Consider the following 14,583-nt stretch of genomic DNA (forward strand, 5'->3'; position numbering starts at 1 on the left):
AAATTAATTACTTATAAATCAGTGATGGCATTTGTGCCCTTTTCTCATCTCAAATTTGTATTACTTTGCTCTTGTTAAATGTTATTGGAAAATAGTTCATTTTAGCTCTATTGGGCACTTCAAATTTTATTCAGTATTTGCTGCTTTTTTTGAAACTCAAAATTTACTATATTAGAAAAAATACTTGTGAAGAATTCTAGATGAAAAGAAATGAAATTATATTCAAGAGAAATCAGATGTTTTCTAATGTACCAGAATTTCTAGTCAGGAATTTGAAAATCTTTTAAGGCAAGGTTCGGTGGCTCATGCTTGTAATCCCAGCACTTTGGGAGACCAAGACAGGTGGATTCCTTGAGTCTAGGAGTTAGAAACCAGCTTGGGCAACATGGCAAAACCCTGTCTCTACAAAAAACACAAAAATTATCGGGGTGCGGTATTTCACGCCTGTAGTCCTAGCTACTGGGTGGCAGCAGAGGAGTCGGGGGTAGGGAGAGACCTGAGGTGGGAGGATTGCTTGAACCTGGGGGAGGTCAAGGCTACGGTGAGCCAAGATTGCACCACTGTGCTCCAGCTTGGGCTGAAAGAATGAAACCTTGTCTCCAAAAAGAAAGAAAGAAAGAGAGAGAGAGAGAGAGAGAGAGAGAGAGAGAAAAGAAAAGAAAGTATTTAAAAATACTGCTTAGTTCTGAGTTACACTTTGACATCTGTGCTTATGAAGGGAGGTAGGGAACTGCAAAACAAGTAATGTCAGATTGAAAATAGCAGCACCATTATATCCAGTGAAAAGACTTGTATAAAATAAGCCTTTATTGATTTGTTTATAGATAAAATTTTTTAAATATTAAGTATATTATAAAAATGCAGTCACTATTGTACTTTGCCAAATCCTTTCACATTCAATCATTTTTTTCCCTCAACTTATAAAAGTAAGATTGGTACTTGGATTTTTTTTTTTTTTTTTGCATTTTTAAATTGGTTTAATGGCCAAATTGTTTTAATGACTAAGGAACATAACTAGTTAGAACAGCTACTTGTTTGACAATCTCAAGTTACGTGAAGCTAGCTGAAAATCAAGAAGAAAGCAAGATAATAATAAATAGGCCAGGCGTGGTGGCTCACACCTGTAATCCCAGCACTTTGGGAGGCCAAGGCAGGCAGATCACCTGTCGGGAGTTTGAGACCAGCCTGACAAACATGGAGAAACGCCGTCTCTACTGAAAATACAAAATATGCTGAGCGTGCTGGCACATGCCTGTAATCCCAGCTACTCAGGAGGCTGAGGTAGGATAATCGCTTGAACCGGGGAGGCAGAGGTTGCAGTGAGCCAAGTTCACACCATTGTATTCCAACCTGGGCAACAAGAGCGAAACTCGATCTCAAAATAATAATAATAATAAATAATTATATAGAAGGATAATTGAGTCTCAGCAAATAACTAAACCAGTACTCTAAAACCCTAAACACTTTGAGTAGAAAGTAGCCTCTAAGTCCCCACTTCATATATTTTTGCATTCCACATACATACACACATGCACACACACACACACGTTTAAACACACACAAAACTTTGACTGTCCCCCTTTAATGAAGATAACCTTATGGTGATAAATGTAGATAATACAAAAGAATGTTGAATGGTAAATTCGCTTGAGATAATTTTAATTAAACATGTTTTCCTACCTACTCCAGATTTGAGTAACAAGTTAAAAGGTAGACAAGCACTTTGGTAATAGCAAATAGGGTCAACTGAAACAAACAAAAAACAATAATTTAAATGTATAAACATGTAGGTCTACCCAAAGTAGAGACTTGTAGCTCCTCTTTTCTTTTTTTGTTCTTTTTTTCTTTTTTTTTTTTTTTTTTTTTTTGAAGACAGTGTCTCGCTCTCTCGCCCAGGCTGGAGCACATTGCTACAATTTCAGCTTACTGCAACCTCTGCCTCCCAGATTCAAGCATTTCTCCTGCCTCAGCCTCTCCAGTAGCTGGGATTACAAGCACCTGCCACCATGTCTAGCTAATTTTTATATTTTTCGTAGAGACAGGCTTTTGCCATGTTGGCCCGGCTGGTCTCAAACTCCTGACCTCAAGTGATCGCCTGCCTTGGCCTCCCAAAGTGCTGGGATTATAGGCATGAGCCACCGCACCCAGCCTCCTTCCACAACTTTTTATGTGGCAGAATAATGGATAGCATAGTGGTGATTTCTCTGTACTTAAGAAAAGACTAGATCTTGTTCATTCAGCTATGTTTTAGATGCCAATAAATGTAACGTGAATTTTTTTAAGATTTCTATGCCAATAATAAATATAAAAGTATGAATCTTTATAGTAAAGTGAGGTTTCTAATATCTGGAAACCTCAGATATTTCCTTTCCCAAAAACTTCAGATAAAGTAACTCTTAATAAAGTAACTTCAAGGTCAAACTCAGCCTTTAATCCAGCAATAACCAAAATAATACCTTATAATCTGATTTTTATATCCAATATTCTACTAAAACGACTCTTGAAAAGTCCTCTGGAAAGTTGTCAATTTTGTGCAGTGTTTAGCACTGTTGACTAAGTACAGTCTTCTTAAACCAGTCATCTCTTGTCTTTAAAGACACCCCATCCGGATTATCTTTGCTATAGAATCTCTTCTGACTCATTACTCTCCCTTAATATGCATATTCCCCCCAGTTCTCCTCTGCTGACTTAATCTTTCTCTTCATTTTTTCTCTCCATTCACTCTTAGTTTTCACTGGCTTGTTGAAAAAAAAGAATCTCCTAAAACTCTGTTTCCAGCCAAATGGCTGTGAGTCTGTGGTCATGAAACGGGACAAGCTTTGTACCTGAGACAAACTTAATTGATTTATCTGAGCTTTAATTTCTGTTTCTGTGAAAAGAATATGATGTAGCCTGCTCTGCCTGTTTCACAGCAGTATTTGACCCAGTAGATCATTTCTTCTTTCTCTTCTCTGGCTGTTCCTTTTTAGTCTCCTTTGCTTGTTTTGCTTCATCTCTTCAACGTCTTAATATTGAGGCACCATTTTAACTCATTTTTGGATCTCTTTTCTCCTCTGTCTGCAGTTGGTGATTTCATTCACTTTTATAGCTTTAAATACTATCTCTTTACAGAAACTCCTAATGCTAGCTTTTCCTTCAAACCCCAGTTTCTTATGTTCAGTTACCTAACTATTAATTTCCATTGTCTGTAAAACATCTCAAACTCAAAATTTGCAAAACTGATAACCAAAATGACCCAGGTCTGATCATATCATTACTTTGCTCTGAGTCCTGTGATGGCTTTTCATTTCACTCATGGTGAAAATCAAAGTTCCTATAATGACCTATAAAGTCCTACACCATCTGACTCGCCGTTACCTTTCTGACCCTGTCTTCAATTGCTCTCCACCTTCTTCACTACACGCAAACCATTGGCCTCCTTGCTAATTCTCAAACATGCCAGGCATTTTTCCACTACAGGGCCTTTTCATGCGTTATATTGTGTACCTAGCACACTCTTCTGGATAGCCACTTGGCTTGCTTCCTCACAGCCTTCCTTGTCTTCCTGTAAATATCAGCTTCTCATTGAAGCATATCCTGACCACCATAATTAAAACTGCAATATGCCCTCCTCTCAGCTCTTTCAGTACCCCTTACTCTGATCTCCTATTTTTTTTCTTCTTAGTACTTCACTTCTTTACTTAATTGATCATTTATACATTTATCATATTTATTATTATCTGTTTGCTGCTAAGATGTAGCCTTTGCCTTTTTTTTTAATCACTGATCTTTTTGAATTTATCCTGCTTAGAATGTGTTGATCATCTTGTCTTTCATCAATATTTGGGAAGTCTTTGGCCATTGTTTTTTCAGATGGTCTTTCTGTCCCCCTCTTTCTTCTCCCTCTGAGCCAGTCACTTTGCATATTGGTCTGCTTAATAGTGTCCCACAGGTCTCTTAGACTCTATTCATTTTTCTTCCTTTTCTTTTTTTGTTCCTCAGACTGAATTATCTCAGTTGACCTATCTTCAGGTTCACTGCTTGTTTCTTCTGCCTGCTCAACTTTACTGTTGAACCCCCTTTAGTGAATTGTTCATTTCAATTTTACTTTTAAGTTCCAGAATTTCTATTCAGTTTCTTTTTATTGATGATACTTTATTTGGAAAGACATTGTTCTCCCATTTCCTTTAGTTATTTGCCTGTGGTTTCCTTTAGCTCTTTGTGTATATTTAAGAGTTTATTTAAATCCAATGCCTAGCCTTCCTCAGGAACAGTTTCTGTCAATTTCTTTTTTTCCTGTAATGGGCTATACTTTCTTATTTCTTTGCAGGCCTCATAATTTTTTGTCAAAAGCTGGACATTTTTATTATTATAATGTAGCAATTTAGGAAATCAGATTTTCCCTATTTCCGGGAATTTGTTACTGCTGTTTGTTCTAGATTGTTGTTTAATTAGTGACTGTTGTTTGACTAGTGTCTTTGTTTTTTTGTGTGTGTGGCCACTGAAGTCTGTGTTCTATTAGCTTAGTGGTCAGCTGATATTTTGACAGCATTTCCTTAAATATCAGGGACCAAGAAAAGAAAAAAAGAAGGAAGAAAAGAAAAAAATGCTCTCCCAGTTTTTGCAGATTGGCTCTGTGTTGGAGTATTCCTTCAAATTGTACCAGGTCATTTACCACTCTGCCTTAGCCTTCGCCTCCTGCTTGTACAAAGCCCAAGGTAAAAGTTCAGCGTTTCTCAGACCTTCCCTGATAATGCCTCCAACCCTGGCCACATGTGTGGTCTTCTTAATTTTGCTGGAATATACAAGAGCTTTTTAAAGCCCTTATTATTCTGCATAACTCATTTCTCACCCTCTTCCTTCTCAGGCTTTTCAGTCTTTGTCCTATTATTTCTTGCCCCAGGCTGCTGTGGCCAGTACTTTCACCTTAAAATGTTTTCAGCAAATGCCTCCTGAGTATCTGCTCCTGTCCTTGGAACAAAGGCAAGCTGTTGTGCTGGAGGTCAAAAAACTGCAATTCTGCAGGAATCCAAAGTCTGTGTTGCTTTCTCTCTGCATTATTAGCAGCCTGTATCAAGAGTGCGATAGGCTGGCATCTCTGCTATCACTGCTAGTCTAGGAGTGCAGGGGAGATAGGCAGACAGTTTAAAATGCCACAGTGCTCTCTTAGCACAATACAGCAGCTTCTTTAAGCCCTCCCCTGCTTAAGTTTTTTGCTAATTCCTGTGAAAAGTTGATCTAGGCTAGTTTTGCCAGGTTGTTACTGCCAGAGAGCTGCTCATACCATATCTGCTTTTGTCCAGAACAAAAGAATGAGATATTTTTGTCATTGAAACTCTAGAGTACAACCTGATGTCGTGAAGTGGTAATGTCCTTTAAAAGACTGTAATACCTGGAATTACAGTTGATGATGATAAAGAACTGAAATATCTTTTGTAGTAGATTTGCACAACCCTGTGTGTCCTCAGTAATCACAATAGTCAGCTATTAGGAATAGACTTTTGTCATTAGAATACTTGTTTAAATATCAGAAGTGAATTAAACTTTCTGAGAATCAAAGTACATTTATGTTCATTATTATAAAATCAAATACCAATAAAGTTCTCAAAAAACAGCAATAAGTTGATGGCAGCTCACTCATACTGCAAGACTTTTCTTGGTATGCTGATTAGAAATGGAAACAAGTGTGCTAATAATGCTCTAACTTTGAATATTAACAGATTTCTCTAGGTCCAGGAATGTAATCTGAGTTTTTTTTTTTTCTTTCCTTTTTTTTTTAATTTTGTTGCAATCTGAGATTTTAAGAGCTCTGTTTATTATGGTGACACAGCAATTTCTTTGTATAAAATTTGTAAATCTACTTTTCTTCTTACATCTTTGAAATTCCCTCCGTCTCTCATTATAGCAGCACCTGAAAAGACCTAATCTTTTTGGAAATGTACCAAAAGCTTGCCTAAAACTATACTAATTTTTAGTTTTCTGTCTAGGAAGATGATAAAAAATAAATTTTCTTTCACTAAATTTATAATGTTTTTGGCACCATCTGTGTGGTTGTTTTTTTTGCTTTTCCTTGTGGTACTTTGTATGTAGTAAATGTTTGGTATATACTAAACTGATACAGTTAAAAGCTACAGATAGATAGCAGTAGCTTAGAATATGGAGTTATGTGGAACAAAAGTATGGGAAAGAAAATTATTTTCTTTCACAGCTTTTCCCTGAAAATGTTTTGTGCCACAAAATTCAACAAAGCATAATATCTTCCTCCCACTTTTTGTTTTTTACCTGTAATGGCATTTTTTTAAATTATTATTACAAGTTTTATAAACTAGCCAAAGGATAAAATAAAGGAGAACAAGAAAAGTTACTCAAATTTCCACAACATATATAGCTCTGTTGTTGAGTACCCATTGCAGTTGGCAAATTTATAATTGTCTGAGGAAATACATTTTTAAATAACATATCAAAACATGTGAAAGAGCTAAGTAAGTTATAGGTAACACATTCTATGCTAATAAAGTGGTTTACCAGGTATTGATTTATTTCCTCTCCATTGCCCTTTACTAAAATAAAATCCACTGTTTTTCCTGTGACTTGACTATTTCTCGACATTTATTTTTCTCAATATTTTGTTTTGTTTTATTTTGTTTTTTGAGCCAGGGTATCACTCTGTTGCCCAGGCTGTAGTACAGTGGTGTGATCTCAGCTCACTGCATCCTCAACCTCCTGGGCTCAAGTGATCCTCCTGAGTAACTGGGACTACAGGCATGCACCTCCATTCCCAGTTATTTTTTTTAATTTTTTTATAGAGACTGGGTTTTGCAGTGGTGCCCAGGCTGGTCTTGAACTCCAGGGCTTGAGCAGTCCTCCTGCCTTGACCTCCCAAAGTACTGGGATTATAGGTGTGAGCAACCTCGCTTGGCCAATTTTTCTATATGTGTTTATGGAGACATAGAAATAAGCTTTATTGCTGATCAAGGATTAGTCATTTAAATACTTTATTATAAATGCTGATTCAAGGTGTTATAACAAACTGGAGGGATTATTTCATGATGTTATCTAGGAGGTAAATGTTTATACCGAAGAAAGATTTAGGGAATGTCAGAATTATTGAAAATAACTGAAAGAAAGACTAATGGACTGTTATTAAAGACTTAATATATTTTCTTTTAACCTGTAGGTTCTCTGTCCATCTCTTGCCTTACCCTCTTTTTCTTTCTTTTCTTCCTCCTTACCGTTTATTTGTTAAAGAAACAGGTTGTTATTTCTGTTTTGTTTCCCATGGTCTGAATTTTGCTGATTGCATATTTATGTGTAGTTTAATGTGTTGTTTGGTCCTTCATATTTCCTGTAAATTGATAATTGAATCTAGAACCTTGATCACATTCAGATTTTTTTTTTAGAAGGGGGCTGGCAGTACATACAATTATTTCCATTTTCATGATGTTACCGGTCGTTAATAATCATGCCGCAATCTGTTAGTTCATTATATGTTACAAAATGGTGATAGAATTGTATTATTATTTATTAACTGTTCCTTTAAAAGTTTATATCATATACCTCTCTGTGTGTTATATAAAGATTAATGTGCAGGAGTTTTGCTTTCAGGGAATGTTTGCATTCCAATCATTACTTAGAAAGTTTTTTTGTCCTTTTTGAGTTGCCTGCTGAAACATTAAAGTAAACATATAAGAATATTATGGTTTTACTGTACTCTTGAAAAGATTGAATGTCTAAACTAATTTAATAAAGAATCATTCCTTGTCTTAACACTTGTCTTTTCTAAAGAATGTGTCAGAGTTGGAACTGTTGTTGGATTGAGACACTGTCAGGTTTTTTTTATATGCTTTTTAGTTTATAGCCTTCACAGTCTATTTCAGTCTTTATTGCAATCAACTAGGTAAAGTTCTGTGTTAGGCTCCTGGTATTTATGTTCTCAGGCAAATTTTTTCTAAACCTCATGAAGTTGTTAGTGCCTTTTAGTAAACAAAACTTAAGTCTAACTTCTATCGCCTTTCAGAAGACTTTTCTACTAAAGAAAAGAACTTGAGTTTTGTGGTTGGTTTAAGAATAGTATATATGATATCTTTTATTTACTCTGGTATAATATTTTTTATAACAAGTAAAGTATCACAAAATAAATGAAATGTTAAGACAGATTTTAAGATAAGCTCTTTCCTGTGAGTCAGTTTTCCCTGGAATATCCTGCCCTTGCAGCCACAGGGCAAGTTGATAAGTATTCTGCATGCCTTTAGTTCCCTAACAAGTTGATGAGGAAATTCTGGAGGTCTGAACCCTAAATATAACCAGCTTTCTAGGTTTAATATTCAGCTTGTTTTATATGATAAACCCTTAACATCAAATATTAGTATCCAGATTTCTGGTTCTGATCCAAAGCCAATTTCTGGTTATGCATCTAGATTTCAGTGATGATAGTTTAGTATTTTACTATACAACTCCACCAACTCTCCCCAACATACAGAAGGAGGAACAGGTATTGTTTCATGGATAAGGCAGTTAAGGCTCAGAGAAATTTAGTGATTGTCACCCTGCTAATAAATCGCAGCACTAGAATTGGAATTCAGGTCTTTCTGATTCTAAGCCTTTGTTCTCTCTACCAAAACAAATTGAAGAGAGGACAAGAAAAGAGGTCATGTAAGGAATCATTGTATTTTTCCAGTGAGAGATGATCAGGGACTGAAACAAGGCAGTTGGAAACAAGAATAAGATTTAAGGGTTTCTGTTGACTTGATGGCAGATTATATGTGGAGAGTGAGGGAATAGAATTATTAAAGGTATGAGTTTCCTAGGTATGTCAGCGAATGGTCATGGTGGGAAAAGAAGCAACTTGAAGAGGAATACCCTTTTTTATTCCTTTCTTTGTGGGTTGGTTTGTTTGTTCCTGAGACAGAGTCTCGCTTTGTCACCAGGCTGGAGTGCAGTGACACAATCTCAGCTCACTGCAACCTCTACCTCCCAGGTTCAAGTGATTCTCCTGCCTCAGCCTCCCGAGTAGCTGGGACTGCAGGCATGCACCATCACACTCAGCTATTTTTTTTTTTTTTTTTTTTAAATAGAGACAGGGTTTCACCATGTTGGCCAGGATGATCTTGATCTCTTGACCTCATGATCCACCCACCTCGGCCTCCCAAAGTGCTGGGATTACAGGCGTGAGCCACTGCACCCATCCTCTGTGTGTTTTTAAATGTTGATTGAGGTATTTGTGGTATATTTGGAAAAGATATCCAGTAGGCACTTAGAATTTCAGGTTACTACTCAGATTATTTGAAATCTGTTGTTAGAGAGTACAAGGGAGTTAAATAGGAACAGATACATTCTTTTTTTGAGACTATGTCTCACTCTGTCACCCAGGCTGGAATGTAGTGGCATTATCATAGCTCACTGCAATCTCCACCTTCTGGACTCAAGCCCACCTCAGCCTCCTCAGCTGCTGAGACCACAGACGCATGCAACCACACTTGGCTAGTTTTTGTAGAGACCGGGGTTTCATTCACTATGTTAGCCAGGCTGGTTTCAAACTCCTGGACTCAAGCAACAGGGACAGATAAATTCTTAATTCATGTTTATTGAGTTAAGCCTCTAACACCGTGGCACTTACCTAATGAAAATTATAAATTCATAGTTCTACTAAGGGACTATCCTTAGGCTTATAGCCTCAGAAATTCCACTTACCTAGCATTATGGGCACATAGTCAAAAAGGTAGTTTTCGCAGGGCACAGTTTGTCCATTGCATTGAATATACTGACCTCCTTGATGTGTCTAAATATGGAAAATTTGATTGCATAATTTATGGTATTGGGGGACTAATTTCAGGTAGTTCCCTGGGAGGGGAGGGGAGTTCCCTCTATAATAGCCCCGTTTAGAATAGTTTTTCTACCTATCTATGTATATTACTGTGTTTTTCCTCCTTTAGTAAAAATGGATTAGAGGGGGGGGAAGAAAGACACCACATTTTTTAAAGCATTTTGATTTATTAATGATTTAATGTTAAGGTTGCACAAAATACTCAATAAAGAAACAGTATTTAAAAGCCAGTGTGTTGAAAGAAAGGAATTCATATGTGCAGTTTATGGTGCAGTGATAAGGCAGTGACTTATGCATATGCCCTTGCTCAGTTTCTGCTCTGTGAAAGGTTTGAACAAACAGTAACATTGGCAAGATGACAGTTAGCTACAAGCCAAGAAATTTTACTGAAACAACGAATTATAATGTAGTTACCTTAATTGAGAGCAAAGGAATAAATGTTGGTATGTGTTTCAAGCAGAAGATTACAACTCTTTTTTTGTTTTTCATTAAAAACTGAATTACATACTTAAGATTAAAGCAGTGTTTTTATTTACCTGCTGCCTGTTATCATATACCTTATCATGAACCACAAGTGTAGTAATACGAAAGAGCAACAAAGTTGTTTTTTCATTTTCTTTACATGATAATTATACAAACTAGATTTTAAAGCCTTGGGATATATTCCCTCATTTTGCATTTAAAGGTTTGACTCCCAAAATTATGTGTTACCTGTGCATTCGGAGGGCAGGAGGAAGGAGACTCTGTATCAGACAATTGGCAGATAGTCACATAACTAAGTCTTGAGGGAACCTAAACCAAGACCCAGTTTTTCTAAATGTTTGTTATTGTCTAAACCCACTGTGTCATGTATAGTAAGCCCTCAATAAATATGACTGACTAAACACAGCCACCAGGTCTTAAGAAAGATAGAGCGGGTTCTTCAGAAAGCTCTGATTCCTGCCATGCGCCTAAGTGGTTATGCTAGTAGTCCTGATCTTTTATTTCTAGTATTATCTTTGTTATTCCTCTACACAAAATCAGTATGGCTCTTCCCCCTACTTTTCCTCAAGCTTGTTTCTAACATTCCAGTATTCATTCCTTTGCCCACAACATTTATTCCTTTGCTCTCAGAATCGTGCCCATTCAAGACTCAATTAGCTTCAGAAAGTAATACTCACAGGTACGTCAATTTTCCCTAGTTTTGATTATCTTGCTGAATTTTAAATTTAAGGGAGAAAGAAAAAGTAGAACAGAAAAGGGCTTGGTATATTTTCTAGTGCCTAACCATTAGGCCTTGAACTTAGTAGAATATACTTGTTGTCTAAGTCTCTAAATATAAATTTAGTTTAACTCTCTTTGTCTCTTATTAAATAATAAAAATTATTTTACCTATAGCACTGTGCTAATAAGTAATGGGAGATAGAAAAATATAGTCAGCCTTTGTGCAGTCTAGAGTGGTTTTATTGGTAGTTAATTAGGTGGCAAAACATTTCAGTGAGTTTGTTAGACAATTTGGGTGTCAAACTATGGAAAGAGCTTCAAGTTCTTAGTCTTACAGGAGTGAAAGTAAAAGTTAAATGTTGGTAGTTTCAACTACAAATTGTAGAATAACTTCAAAAACCTCTTTATCACTATATTTAATATCACTATAAATTTTATTTTTATTTCATTGGAATGTTACTCATTGAAGAAAAGTTGTCCTATAATAATAGGCATTGATTTAGACCTATAATAATTGGTTCATTTTTAAATGCTGTCTAATTGTAAAGTTGGAACAGACTTACAGAACTTCTAGTCCCCCCTCATTTCAGATGAGGAAAGGATCCTGGAATGTTTGGTTAATTGAACATTGTCTAAATTGGCCCAACTATTTAGAGACAGAATAGGAACTAGAACATGAGTTTTAAGACTTCATAGTTTCCTCTTATATAACTTACTGTTATTTTTCTCAGTATATATTAACTGATAGCATATATGTTATTACTGTATTTTCAGTTATTTGCTCATCTGGTTTTTGTTATTCCTGAAAAATAGTCAAGAAAAATCTATCTCTAATTATAAAGGAAAAAACCTAAGTGATTTGCCTAATGTCACATAACTAACAAATTAGCAAAACTAGAACTAGAACCCAGATCTTCCATTTTCTAGTTAAAAATTGCTTTTCTAACAACACTATACTGTTTTTCCATATTGTTTCTAATAATACAAGTGGCAATTAGTATTTTTTCCAAATTATTCATACAAGGAAGTTTGGCAAACAGAACATTTTCAAGAAAGCTTGATGGACTCTATTGTAGGGAAAAATAATCTAACCTTCCCTTCTGCAAAATTTCACTTTAGCAGATACAGTTTTCATAAACTTCATTCTATTCCATTTGAAATTTGAATTTACCATTTTCTGGAGTCTGAGGCTAAAGAACACTTCCAACATAGAATTATAGATTTGAGTTGGTTTGTGGTAATAACTGTTTTCATTCATGACAGGATAGTCTTTTTTTAAATGCCTTTTTAATAAATAAATGTTTTAATTAAATGTCTGAAAAACCTAAAATGTCAACTAATTAAATGCAAATCAACTTCTATACAGTTATATATAAGTCATATTTAGTGCGGGATTTCAGTTCACTTTAGTATTTTTAAAAGACAGTAGGGTAGGACCTCTGAACTCAGTGCCTAGGCCCGAGGGACTGTGAAGGTCTTGAAACAGCCTTTCTGGAGAAGTTGGAAATTTGGGTTTTAATGTAAAATATTCCCATTTTAAATGTTGACAACTTATTTTGAATTTTTTTTAAGTATGTAGGCCAAATAAATTCTGCTGCAGGCCAGATTGTCCTTGAGCCAATAGAGTATGAATTTTATTTTATTGGTTTGAATTACTGAAATCGCTTTTTGCTGGTTTTTTCACCTTCATGCTTTTAACCTGTCTTGTTCGCAGGTATCTCCTTAATCTTTCTAAATCATCATTCAATTTTTCTGCAAAATGTAAATTGCTAAACCTGACAGTCAAGACACTATCATTTTGCTCTTAATTGCCTTTCCACTTTTATTTTCTACTATATGTGCTACAGAGACACTGACTGTATTCAAATTAGACAAGCCAGGTGAATTCCAATCTCTAGACCTTTGTGGACTTGCTTTCTTTACCCTAATGCCTATATTCTTCTTCATCATTTGTCCAGTTCTTCCAGTGCATTCAAACTCACTTGATGTCTGCATTCTCTATGAATTAGTCTTCTGACCACTCTTACCTCTTTCTGTGGTAATTTTTGTCCTTAGCATTTATTTGGTGTTTGGTAGGTAGTTAATGCCACTTCGCCTTTTTAATACATATTTCTTTTTTTTTTTCCTTTTTTTTTTTTTTTTTTTTTTTTATTTTTTAGGGAGGGAGGAAGGGAGGAAGGGAGGAAAGGAGGAAGGGAGGGAGGGAGGGAGGGAGGGAGAGAAGGAAGAGGAGGGAAGGAAGGAAATCGAGCAATGAGAGAGACATTGCCGACCTGGATCTAGAGGTCTACAAGTTGATTTCTTTTTTTTCTGTTTTTGAGAGAAGGAAAGGAAAAAAAGGAGTGAAGGAGAGGAAGAAAAAGAGGGAGAGAGAAGGGAAATGTTGCTTTATTCTAAAAAAAAAAATAGGTATTAATAATGGCCAATCAATGTTTCATTTAAACCTATGAGTAGGTATGACGTTGGTATTGACAAGAATGTATATTTTGTGTATTTAAAGTGGAGAGCTCTATAAATATTTATTAAGTTTACTTGTTCCAGATCTGAGTTCAAGTCCTTGATATCCTTATTAATTTTCTGTCTTGTTGAGTCTAAGTCTCTTTATAGGTCTTATGTATCTGGGTGTTAGGATCATTAGCTCTTCTTGTTGCATTGATCCTTTTACCACTATATCTTTGTTGCTTTAAGATCTATTTTATCAGATATGAGAATTGCAACTCCTGCTTTTTATTTATTCATTTATTTTTGCTCTCCATTTGGTTGGTAAATCTTTCTCCATCCCTTTGTTTTGAATCTTTGTGTATCCTTGCAAGTGAAATGGGTCTGGATGTAACATGCTGTTGAGTTTTGGCTGTATCTTTTGATTGGGGGATTTAGTCAATTTAAATTTAGGATTACTGCCGTTTGATGTTAACTGGCTGTTTTATCCATTTGTTGATGTAAATTCTTCTTTATGTTGATGCTTTTTACTTTTTGGTATATTTTTAGAAAGGCTAATATTGGTTGTTTCTTTCTATATGTAATGCTTCTTTCAGAAGCTCTTGTAAAGCAGGCCTGGTGGTAATAAAATCTCTGAGTACTTGCTTGTTCATAAAAGATTTTATTTTTCCTTCAGTTGTGAAGCTTAGTTTGGCTGGATATGAAATTCTGGGCTGAAAGTTCTGTTCTTTAAGGATGTTGAATATTGGCCCCCACTCTCTTCTGGCTTGTAGAGTTTCTGCTTATGTGCCTTGGGGTTGCTCTTCTTGAGGAATATCTTTGTGGTGGTCTCTGTATTACCTGGGGTTGAATATTGTCCTGTTTTGCTAGTTTAGGAAAATTTTCCTGAATAATATCCTGAAGGGTATTTTCCAGCTTGGATTCATTCTCTCCGTCGCATTCAGATGCACCTATCAAACGTAAATTTGGTCTTTTCACATAGTCCCACATTTCTTGGAGACTTTGCTCATTCCTTTTTATCCTTTTTTCTCTAATCTTGTCTTCTCGTTTTATTTCATTAAGTTGGACTTCTACCTCTGATATCCTTTCTTCTGCTTCAACAATTCGAGTGTTTAAACCTGTGCATACTTCTCGGAGTT

General features: G+C 35.7%; 1 protein-coding gene across 2 annotated transcripts in view; it reads left to right on the top strand.

Moving 5' to 3' along the window:
• The window catches only part of PSMD1 (proteasome 26S subunit, non-ATPase 1), a 113,997-nt gene that overhangs the window by 61,271 nt on the left and 38,143 nt on the right, over positions 1 to 14,583 (top strand). The window lies entirely within an intron of this gene.

The sequence above is a fragment of the Callithrix jacchus genome, chromosome 6 (genome assembly GCF_049354715.1).
Source record: "Callithrix jacchus isolate 240 chromosome 6, calJac240_pri, whole genome shotgun sequence".
In the NCBI taxonomy this organism is placed as follows: Eukaryota; Metazoa; Chordata; class Mammalia; order Primates; family Cebidae; genus Callithrix; species Callithrix jacchus.